This window comes from Anolis carolinensis, chromosome 4 (genome assembly GCF_035594765.1).
Source record: "Anolis carolinensis isolate JA03-04 chromosome 4, rAnoCar3.1.pri, whole genome shotgun sequence".
NCBI classification, from domain to species: Eukaryota; Metazoa; Chordata; class Lepidosauria; order Squamata; family Dactyloidae; genus Anolis; species Anolis carolinensis.
This window is the reverse complement of record NC_085844.1, coordinates 232,003,976-232,016,780: the sequence shown is the minus strand read 5'-3', so window position 1 is coordinate 232,016,780 and position 12,805 is coordinate 232,003,976. Positions and strand designations below refer to the sequence as shown.

The 12,805-nt window shown below is 38.2% G+C and overlaps 1 protein-coding gene across 5 annotated transcripts in view; it reads right to left on the bottom strand.

Annotated features, from left to right (window-relative positions):
- tshz2 (teashirt zinc finger homeobox 2) overlaps positions 1-12,805 on the bottom strand; it is a 425,545-nt gene that overhangs the window by 357,110 nt on the left and 55,630 nt on the right. The gene's annotated exons all lie outside the window — the stretch shown is intronic.

Genomic DNA, 12,805 nt, shown 5'->3' with positions numbered 1-12,805 from the left:
CTACAAATAATATAAGATTAAGAGATGGTTAAATGTCTGCCAAGCATAATTTTCTGAACAGGTCAGATTATTAGAATATTTACAATTGATTTCCTTTAGTTTCTCCTGCTATATCACAGAGGGAACAATTTAAATGGATCATTCATGTAAGATCATTGGGGCATTTTATTACAAGGGTGAACCAATTGCAATGATTGATTATTGCAAGTTTTGTTTCATTTTATGTAATTTGGAAAAAAGTTTTCTTAAAAATTTGGTTCTGCAAAGAATAATGCCCTTCTTGTATAAAACTTTTTGAATGAAATACAATATTTTGTGCAAGAAATACAATACAAAAATGCTTGTTTTTACACAAAATACTCAGCTTTGTGCATATGAACTCTTATATATAACATTTTATGCATTTTTTTCTTTGCCAAAGAATTCCCATAGTCTGAAAAATCACTGAGAAATACGCAAAACCTCTTGTAATATCATCAAGTTTTTCAAAGTATTCATTGTTGTATGTGAGAAGCAAAAATGAAATTGGTTCCAAATAATACTTAGAATACATTTGCAATAAATTTGGGTACAGAAAACATTTGCATTAACCTTTTTCTTTTTTTTACAAATGCAGTCAGTTCAGACTATTTCCATAAAGATGTTGGCATTGTTTGGCTTTCCATTATTCAGGGGAAAAACTGCAAGTAGAATTCAAAGAAACAAAACTGAGACAGATTTTCACATCTGTGCATTAAATTGTTGCCAGTCTGTTGCTGCTTATAGTTCAAGCTATAAAAATTGCAAAACTGCTATCAACCTGATGATAAGATATATGGGATTTTGAATTGTTAATGAAAAATTCTGGTTTTTTTATAGAAGTAATTTCTTTAAAATTAATGTGGCATTTTAAAAACATCACTTCAGAATTTAGGTGGGGAATTGTCCTCTTCACATTCAGGCAGGCCTCAAATCCCTGTACACAAAAAGCAAAGCTGTCATGGAGATTAGGCTAAGGCCCTACTTCCTCCCACTTCATTTTCAACATGAAGGATTTTGTTTTATGTTAGCTGTAATCCAAAATGGTATGGTCCAAGAAAAGCAGTATGTATGCATTTTGTGTCTTTTATAGAAAGTTATATTTCTCTTTCCTCTGACAAACATTCAAGGTAAGGACAGAGTCATCTGTCCAGTTTACTTTCTCCATGTTCAATATGCTTCCAAAGAAGTTATGAAGTCTTTCTGTCACATTTATGATGGAAATGGTGCATTTCAGCACATTCTTGTGTAAAACAATCTCCACGAAATTCTCAGCCATCTGCACTGACCAAATTCAATTGGCACTCCTATTTCCAATATGGAAAGAACCATCGTGTACCTGCCTGTCATATATCTGTCAAAAATAAGGAACCTGTCAGAAAAAAACCCTAATTCTACCAAGGATTGAAAGCTACACTTTGAAAAACTAAACACTCAGCTAAGTTCAGTTCAATGCCTGAAATTGCAAGTGGGAACACATAAGCAATGGTAGGATTGAAGGTGCACAGCGCCCTGCTTGCAGAAGTCAACCACAAATCTGGCCTGATGCTTGCCGGACAGTTTCTAGGGAAACCCAACCCTCAGACTTTGTTTGCTTGAAGTTGGGAATCTGATGCAGAGTGCAGACTAGATTTGTGGAAACTAGTTTCAGCCATGGAAACTTTGTGATGCTGAAGAGAGATGCTCCCATCAAGCAAGCCAACCACTTGTTTTGTACACTACATCAAAGATGAAGGGTGGAATGCATTAAAAACAATGCAGACATTTTTTTCAGCATTGATGTTAGAAGTGGTGGATCTTAAAGGTGTGCAGAATGAATAAAACATTAATGAATTTGGTCATTGTTACTGAGCCAGACTTCAAGTATTTCAAGTAGGCACTACATACCTCTTTAATTTGGCAGTTTCCTAGCATTACTGTAATCTTTTTCAAGGCTAGATTTAAAACTATTTCTTTTCTTCCATATTAAAAAGGCCCTATCAAAGTGCCTCTTGTAAGGCTTGTTTTTGTTCCTTTGGACATGAAATAGCTGGATTGTTTTCTAATGCTAGTGACATAATAGACCATTTCACCCTATTATGAGGAAATCTCCTGGAAGGACACTGGGATGGTATATTTATTGGCTCATATAATTAAGTTAATGACAAAACTGATAACTAAATTCCTCTTCTCTATTCAAAAATCTCATGAGAAGAGTTCTTCATTCTAATTCCAGTTCATAACTCTTTTACTTTTTGTATCATGTATATCACAAGCTAAACATAAATATTACAATGTGTATTTTAAAAAGTATGTTTTAATGACTGTTTTTTCCCTTCAGCTTTATGACTAAATTGTGCAACTGGATGTGAAGCATGCAAAGCCAAATAGTTCCACTTTTCTATTTTGGTATGTTTATGTTTCCTTGTCCAGGGACAAAGGTGGGCATTTGACCTGAAAAACATGACAGAATTGGAAGTGTTAGGCCAATCTAAGACATGCACCCAATTACACATTTATTTTTTTTGCTGCAGTGACAAACATGATCTCCTCTCTTATTCAGATGCTCACCATTTTCATGCAATTTTGCAACTGTGTGTGCTGGCTGGTTTGACGACTAAACTACTTAGATGTTAGTCAATTAACATTTACGACCTCTTCACATGACCCTTTTGGGCCGTGCTGTTGCACTGGCAATCGCCGGCAAAATGGAAGACATGTGGAGCACCCCATGTGCCCTCCCTCCTCCCCTCATCACATGGAGATGATAGAGGAGGGTACTTTTGCATCCTTTCCCTCCCCTCCTCAGATGGCAGAAAGGGTGGCAACGTGTGTTGCCTTGGCGCCCTTTCTGCCATCACACGACAAAAGGGGAGGAAAGTGTGAGTAGCTCCATTGGAGCTACCCAAACTACACTTTCCTCCCTGTAGTGAAGGAGAAAGCATCTTTTGGTGCTTCTCCTCCACTTTGGGAGGAATGTAGGTGGGGCCTGCCATGTTTCATGTGATGGCGCACAGAAGGCCCTGTCCTTGTTACAATTAAAAGCAGCAAAATGGGGCAAAAATGCACCATGTGAAGAGGTCCTTAGAGAGAAAAAGCAGTTCAGAAAAATGCTCTTTTAAAACCTGATCATCTGCTTCAAGCAGAAGATCATAAAGCAAGTAGAACTAAGGCATAAGAAACAAAAAAGAAATAAAGTTTTCGCATACACAGTTTAACAAAATATTTGCCAGCCATATATAACTATAATTTCCAAGCAGAAATTTTGTTGAAATTAATGGGAAATATAAAAGCAGTCCCATTACAGTCAGTACCCATTTCAATCTTACAAAAAAGTCTAACTGATGGCTTCAGACGTAGATATCTCCTGTTGTCATGAAACCAAGGGCACACTCTTGATGTTCTAGTATGCTTTTTCTTCTTCTTTTTATTGCCATTAGTTTTGCTATTCTCTGAAGGTGGTGGACCCAATAAGCAGGTCTACCCCAAGTCTTCACACGTACATACATATATATATACAGTAGAGTCTCACTTATCCAACATAAATGGGCCAGCAGAATGTTGGATAAGCTAATATGTTGGATAATAAGGAGGGATTAAGGAAAAGCCTATTAAACATCAAATTAGGTTAAGATTTCACAAATTAAGCACCAAGACATCATTTTATACAACAAATTTGACAGAAAAAGTAGTTCAATGCACAGTAATGCTATATAGTAATTACTGTATTTACGAATTTAGCACCAAAATATTATGATGTATTGAAAACATTGACTACAAAAATGCGTTGGATAATCCAGAACATTGGATAAGCGAGTGTTGGATAAGTGAGATGCTACTGTATATATATATATATATATATATACAGTAGAGTCTCACTTATCCAACATAAACGGGCCGGCAGAACGTTGGATAAGTGAATATGTTGGATAATAAGGAGAGATTAAGGAAAGCCCTATTAAACATCAAATTAGGTTATGATTTTACAAATTAAGCACCAAAACACCATGTTATACAACAAATTTGACAGAAAAAGTAGTTCAATACACAGTAATGCTATGTAGTAATTACTGTATTTACGAATTTAGCACCAAAATATCATGATGTATTGAAAACATTGACTACAAAAATGCGTTGGATAATCCAGAACGTTGGATAAGCGAGTGTTGAATAAGTGAAACTCTACTGTATGTGTGTGTGTGTGTGTGTGTGTGTGTGTGTGTGTGTGTGTGTATATATATATATATATATATATATATATATATATATATACACACACACATGTAATTAATTCCTTAGCTGTCTTCTAACATTGCAGTTTTCTGGCCAAGCATACTGGATAATTATGGGATTTGTTATACAAATGAGGAATGTTTACTAAGTCTACATAAATGATAGTAAAAAAATAACAATTTAGACCAGTGGAACTTGGGGCCCCTGCGATGCTGTCACAAGGAGTCAGCGAAGTATTAAATAATTAACTATTATTAGTGTTGATATTAGTATTTAAATTTTGCATGGAATCATTATAATTAAAATATTTCTTTTGAAACAGGAGCATGTGTATTAACAGCTTAATTAATATTCTCTTATCTCTAAACTTGGAAAACCTTTATGAGAAAATTGAAATAATTATTTGATCAGTCTAATGCCTTAAATCTTGAGTCAAGTCTTGGGAGTCCACAGCTACTAAAGGTATTTAAAAGGGGGTATGTGATAAATAAAAGGTTGTGTCTACGGACAACGCTGGCTCTTCGGCTTAGAAATGGAGATGTGCACCAACCCCCAGAGACGGACACGACTGGATTTAACGTCAAGGGAAATCTTTACCTTTACCTATAGAGTTCGTATTATGTATAAGTTAAACAATTGGATTTAGCATTTTGCTGCCACCTCTCAGCATTTGCCACCTTCATTCTGACTAATGGAAGAGCTGGCACTGCATTGTGGGTGATGGGATCATCCTATGCCTTGATTATTTCTCTGTGAATTGCAAAGAGCTGTAAAGGGCTTCACCCTCCTCCAACCTTCACCATTAACAACAGAACAAGAATTTCACGTATCAAATCTGTTCATTACTTCCATAAACATTACAGTGTTTCAAGCAAATTGTTGGACCTCACTTGCCATGCCCACTCAAATTCCTGATTGATATGCCTAATGAAACTACTAAGTTTGCTTTCTTATTTCTGACATTAGTCAGGACAGCATGTCCAAAGATTATTCCACCAGACATGTTCTGCGGATGTGATGGGATTAGCCAAATTTCAAAGCTTATTTTTGACCTCCAGCAGAAAATTGAGCACATACGCTATTGAAGCCAACTGGGACTATAGAACATCAAGTTGATTCATCAAATTAGCTCAAACATAATTGTGCTGCATGACTGGCTATGGAAGTTGTCAGCTATAAACCTGTCAAAAAGCCATCAGCTTTAATGTTAAATAGAGAAACAAAGTAATGTTGTTTGGAATTTGACGTTTGTTGGACTTTAGCCTGCTAAAGGCTGCTATCTGCTTTGTTTCCTCTTAGAAGAATTTGTAGTCTCAAATGCGCTCTTGATAGATTGCAACAGACAAAAGGCACAGACACGCCTCGCAAGACAGAACAGCCTCAACAAAGCAGATATGCAGCAACATTCTTTATCTTAAGCGTGAATTAATTCCAAGATAACGTTGCAATGCACACATGTCCTGGGAATTTTTCCACAAACATTGCATGCCATTTTATGCTTTCCCAATATATAATGAAACCTGGAAATTCTTGTTCCAGGACATAATCTTTCTCCCCTTCTTCTCCTTTTTATGCATGTTGGATACTAAATACATAGCAGAAAATGCTGAATGACTGCTCCCCTGGACTTGACTCATAAGGAGAGACTACATTTCCTAGAATCCTCAGGGGATTCTGGGAATTGTAGCCCATCCCAGGTTACATTTTTGGACTTTGTTCATAAGTGACCTTGTCTAACTCAGTAACTTTCAATAAGAAGTTGAAATGTAGCTTGGTTATTTCCAATACAGTTCCAAAAGCTTTCAAACTATATCAAGGAGGTCAATAATGGTTTGAGCTCCAGTCCTACCACGATCCACCATGCTCCTCCATCTTTTTAGCAATCCATTGTAACCAACACATGGGCAAGGAGTTCTTTGCTTCCATTCCTAAATCCTCTTCTCAATACTCACAACATTAATCCCAAAGTACTGAGCAAGGGACCTACTGCAGTGTAGTGGCTTGAGTGTTGGACTGACTCTAGAAACCATGGGTTAATTCCCCCTCAACCATGGAAATCCTTGGAAAAGAAACTCCTGTGATAGTTTTGCCTTAATGTCATTGTAAGTTGAAAATGACTTGAAAGCACACAACAAGAGCAAGAGCAACAACAACCATCATGACAAAACAGAAGGAATAGCGAGCTCCTGGAACAGGATTAGAATTTCTAGTCTGGTTTAAATCCAGACCAGAATAGAACTATAGTCTTATAATTCTCACTACAGATTGGTTAATGGATTGGAGGCAACAACTAACTATGATTCCAGATTCTGATTCCAGACATTAGCAACATTGTTAGGGTGCTGAATACTTGCTCCTATTCCGAACCCAAGAATTACAGACATTAGCAACATTCTTAGGGTGCAGAATTACTACAATTCTATATTGTAGTCCTATATTTCTGCTATAGGCTATTCTGCTATTTCGGCTATTTCTGTCCTATAACACTGAGGACCAGTTGTGTAGATCAAGCTTTTAGAAGTTGTAGGACAAATGTAAAAGCAAAAAAGGAGGCAGTTATTTATAAAGCTTTTTGTGAAATCATCTGGAGGAAATGTTTTACAAGTGGGTCACTATGTATTTCAAAAGCCTTGACATTTTTATAGTGAAGAGTATCCCCCGCCCACACCATAGAATTATTATTGTAGTTTGCTGTACACTGCCCCTTTCCAAAAGGTTGTAGTTAGAAATTGACAACTGCCCCTTTTGATATATATATTTTTTACTTCTAGCCCATGTGACTGTTTACACAAGATGGCAAAAATGCTGAAAGTTAAGAAACCAGGCAAGGGACTGCAGAGTTGCATTACATTACTTTTTAAAGCACAATTTCTGATTCTATTTATATATTTTTTCTTCTGAACCAAACTTTTTTCTTTTTTTTTAAGGGCACTTTTCAGGACGGGAGGAGGTGGGGGAATGCAATCGTTTCAGGAAGATGATGATTTACAGAACAGGTGCAACTTTCCCAATGACTGCAATGTAGCTTCCGATGTGGAAATGATATGCAAATTACATTCATTACACACAATTAAAATATGCACAGAAGCGGCAGTCCTCTGGCTCATGATGTATTTCCGACATGGCCTTTGGGGCTGTGTAGGCTTCCCACCCCTGCAATAATTATTCCAAGGTTAGGCATGGCACATGCCAGTTATAAGACCGCAGGCCGTTTGCTGCCATGGTCTCAGCCTGATATTTTCATAGCTTTACCTGCGCTGTATCAGAGTCCTCCCCCAACTGGCTGCTGCACTCCTCCTACCCTTTCTTTTTAAACAGATGCCTGTAAGCTCTTTCATAATTTATGGACTAGACAGAATGCTATGGTCTGTAATGTGTCAATGTGTATTACAAGGGGCCCTTAGCCCACTGAATATTGACATGATAGACTGTAAACTAGTAACTCTGGCTAAGTCATGATGATTTAGCATGTCAGTGCATAGTGAGAGAGCTTCCATCCATGGACTACTGACAGGATCATTTACAATGATGCAGGAAAAGCCTATTATGCCTTGTTGTACACAGAGAAAGGAGATTATTCCCAGCCAATCACCCATCAGAGGAATACACCACCTCCATCATGCCATCATCACAGTATCAGGAGCCGGTAAAGCTGGGGAAGGTAATTGGTGGACCATAAGCTGCATGCAGCCCCTGGGCCCCTCTAGAGCAGTCCCAGAACCCCACCCTGCACCTCATCCCTCCAAAACCCTCCAACACTATTTTTAAATAGCTGAAAGAGGGGTAAACCACAGAGAAAGCCCATCAAATGTGAAAACACAAGAAAACAACAGCAGACAATCCACACAAATGTCCAGATGCTGAAGAAAGGAAAAGTCTATCCGGCCGAAGAGTCAAACAATGGACCATGGAGGAAGAAACCTTCCACAGTGGGATTTTGGGAGAGTTTCTCCCCTCCTAGAGCCAACACAATGTAATCAACTGTTAAACCTCTTGGATACATGAATGAGGGAAAAGTAAGCCTTTCAATTACACACTAAGAATAGAGAATTTAGAGAATGAGGGCCACTATGCACCAATATTTATGGGAGACAAAAAAATGGCTGCCACCCTACATCAGGCCTGCACAACTTTGGCCCTCCAGGTGTTTTGACCTCGAAATCCCAGTTTCTCCAATATTCAGAAATCCTGGGAAATTAAGTCCAAAACACCTGGAGGGCCACAGGTTGTGAAGGCCTGCCTTACATCGTGGAGGTGGATCATAATGCTCTGCCTCCATCTGCTGGATATGTCCTTTTAAAAGATGCCACATAAGGCAATATCCTCTAGTGTGTTGGTTCCCAATATTTGGTACTTCAAGTGTTTTGGATTTCCAGAATTCCTGATATTGTCCATGGCCACTGGGGCTTCTGGGAGATGATATTCCAAATTCATGGAGGACTAAAGGTTGAGAACCATTGCTCTAGTACATTGAACTCAGCCCATGACTTCTCCTTCCCTAGCAAACTGCGGGGGGGGGGGGGGTAGTGGTAGTGTTATTGATGAGAAGAGGAGATAATGGAAAGCAATTTACATGTTGTTAAGACAATGGGAATGCCTTATCAGATGGTGCGCACATCCTCCTGTCCCTTTTCCTGAAAACGGCCCGTAGGTTGAATTGTCTTCCCACTGTATTCCTACTCCTCTGGTAAGTGAATCAGCCTCTTCCAGATCTATGAGAATTGGATAGGTTTGGATGTTGCTCAGAGTGCTACAAAAATAGCAACTTGTCTAGGGTTTTCAAGTTAAATATGGGAAGAAGCTCCTATAGTTTTAATTATTAACAGATCCTGGATCAGGAGGAGGTACCTGTTCTTATAGCTGGATGCATAGTACTGGAAGTAATGTTTTTCTGAGCATCTCCTACCTTCACTGATCAGAACATATCCTAAAAGGTGAGTTTTGGATAGTGGGAGACATACCTTAACTCTCCCTCTTACTGATCTGGGTTCTTATGTATCTCAACAGGACAAGAGATAGAGCCACACACACATGAGTGTTTGGGACATGATGGCAAACAACTATAGCTCAAACAGAGCAGACCAGCTGCTCCTCATCCATCATTAGCCTTGTAAATGTGGACTAGAGTAAAGGGTCATGCTAGCAGCAACATTGACACTACTCATGGAAGATATTTCTCCCAGCCCTGATACCTTCACCTTCAGTATTGTGATTTCTGGCAACAACCTCTCTGGACTATCCCTCTGCACACCTCTCAATCTAATGCCTTTCTTATTATTTTATTGACTTTTTACCTCTGGACTGTTTTAACCCATGCTAGCTTCATTCCTCACTGAATTATTTATGACACCTAGCTCCATCCAAAAAAGTGTCACATATATGTTTAAGCCACACGTACCTGTGCATATGTCACTTGCAGGATTCCAGCCAAAATCTCTCCAGTGCCTTGCTGGCCTTTTTCCTCCTGTCATTATAACTCACATCAATGCAATATACCAAAATATTGCTGCAATAGGATTCCGGTTTATATATTTAATGCACAAGAATGTCAAACCTGTGAGATTAGAACTAGAGATGGAAACACCTGCTAGTTTCACTTTATCCCATATCAGAATACATATGTAAATTATATATTTCCAGAAAAAGAAAAAAGGAAATGCACTATCAGAAAACCATTGCAAATATGGCAAAGTATAGCATTACAGTAGAGTCTCACTTATCCAAGCTAAACGGGCCAGCAGAAGCTTGGATAAGCAAATATCTTGGATAATAAAGAGGGATTAAGGAAAAGCCTATTAAACATCAAATTAGGTTATGATTTTACAAATTAAGCATCAAAACTTCATGTTATACAACAAATTTGACAGAAAAAATAGTTCAATACGCAGTAATGTTATGTTGTAATTACTGTATTTACGAATTTAGCACCAAAATATCACGATATATTGAAAACATTGACTACAAAAGTGGCTTGGATTATCCAGAGGCTTGGATAAGTGAGGCTTGGATAAGTGAGACTCTACTGTACTTTTATTCTACTTATAACTGGGATCCTTAGATCTCAAGTTTGATCCTATGTCAGTTCCCGTAGAAGGTGACATCCTTCCTCTTTGCTACAATAACATTGCTTGATGGTTTCCCAGCTTTTCTACCAACTTCTTTATTTTCATTTTAAAAAGTCAAAATAAATACCTCTCTTGAGGCTCAGTTTCTGGCAGGAACAACTTGTAAGTAAAATATTCAAGTTGAGTATCCTCTATTCAAAATGCTTGGGATTAGAAGTGCTTTAAATTTTGATTGGGCTTTTGTTTTGTGTACATGCATAATGAGACTTCTTAGATATAGTACCCAAGCCTAAACATGAAATTCATTTACGTTTCACATACACATTATCCACATAGCCTGAAGGTAATTTTATACACATATTTGCAATACTTTTGTGCATGAAATGAAGTTTCTGTATATTGAACCATCAGAAAGGAAATGTGTTGCTATCTCAGCCACCCCGTGGACAATTTCAGATTTTGGAGTATTTCTGGTTTTGGATTTCCTGATAAGGGATGTTCAACCTGTCCCACACTTTTAGCTTTTGTCCTACTCACAACTGGCATCATACACATGCACGCACACTGAATCCAGCTGTCATACTGAAATAAATTGCCCATCTTTTAGGTTTCCTAAGACCTCTTAGTGGATTTTTCTGAACATATTTGAGTTCCATTCCTGTGAATCAACTACATTGATATAGGGTATGTGAAGAAGTGCTGCATCCACAAAAGCAAGTCAACATTTTGAAGTGGTTGCTTTTCTCCCTCTATTACTCCTTAGGTTCTCCAAGTCAGACTACCTGTGAAACCCAATTGCCTATGCCAGTTTCTAGCCTAAAGCTTATCTCTTCTTTTTTACATAAAAAAGAAAAGAGAGCAAGAGAGAAAAGGAGCAAAAAGAAAGCTGAGCAATATATCCCTGAAAGGGGCAATTACAATAGAAATGCTGACAGACAGCACCAGTGGTGCAAATGCAAGGAAAGAAATAGAACAAAAGGAAGGAGGGGGAAAGAGAGATTTGCTTAGGTACCTGATGTGATTTTGCATACTACACACACTAGAATGGCAGTAACTCAAAATGTCTACAGGGCATTTTGGGATGTTTGCAAAAAAATGAGGCATTTGCCATCATTTTTTCCTCACGGGAGTTATAGCTCAAGTGTTCTTCCCCTCCCTGAAGTTTCACATTCATGAACTGCCTTCTTTTTTTGTAACATTTTTTTAAAAAACAGATGAACCAAAAATGGCATTTGAACAATAACAGTTTGATAACTCAGACGCTGTCTCTCTCCCTCCTCATCTTTCTTTTCCCATCTATATGTTTTTGACTAAGCTCTAACACAACTACTGTGACTTGAACTATGATGGCTTTCAGTATTAACGTTCATAAGATTTGTCACTGTCACATCTTGCTAACACTCGGCGCATCTCATTTTCTAAATATAATGTATCACTGTTTAGTGGCAAAAAATGTAAATTACAAGAAACCTAATCATGTTCGAGAAACTGAAAATATATGATCCCCAAGCCCCTCAGCACTCAGGGTATAATGCAGAATGCTTACCAATTAAACACAACAACACAGCACTGCAAACCTAAGGGACACCGACATCAATCGCCACAACCTCATTTATCCCCATTCTGTATAAGTCCTATGGATTTCCAAGGGTATCTTCTCAGTTGGATGCAAGAGATAAAGCATAAGAACATGTCCAAGGGGAGAAGGAGCTAATAACTTTGCAACCCCATTTAGGATGCTTGATGTTTTCTTTACAGCTGGTAAAAATGTTAACAGTTAAAGGACGACAAAAACAGGAATGAAACGTGTACTAAAAAATGAAACCTTAGAAACATTAGGTACATTATGCTTTTGTAAAATTACCACAATATTGTAGGATTGGGTTTTTGTCCCCTTTAAAAGCAAATTAAAAGAACAAACCAATGTAACAGTAGCTCAATTAATATATTCAAATGAAGAGAAAAGGCTTTAAAAGGGAACTGGAACAACTTGATTTACCTAGTTTTGACAGCTAACGACTTCAGCTTAGGACACTTTGGGCCTTCTTCTAGGACGGAGCACCACGCCAACCATCACACAATGTCGTGTGACTTCCAGCAGAGTCCTTGCCCCCAACCAGGCTGGAAGCATCCTTGTATGCTTCCACCCAAACACGGGAACCTTCCCATTGGAGCCAACACATTTATTTATTTATTTATTTATTTATTTATTTCCAGTATTTCTACCCCGCCCTTCTCTCAAGGTGGCTTCAGGACTCAGGAACTCACATTTCTGCCCTGTTTGGGCAATGCTCCCCCAATGTTATGGGGAAAGCATCGCCACACTCTTAGCAGTGTGCAGGGTGCCAGGTCACTCAGAATGATTCTGTGGTATGTTTTAGATGGAAGCCAGAAACATTGTAGATTTCAGGTAAGAAAAATATGGATCCGGGTTATGTGAAAACCGCAGATCTTCTCTCTCTCTGCCTGGATCTACATTGCCATATATAGGCAACCTCCAAATTACAGAC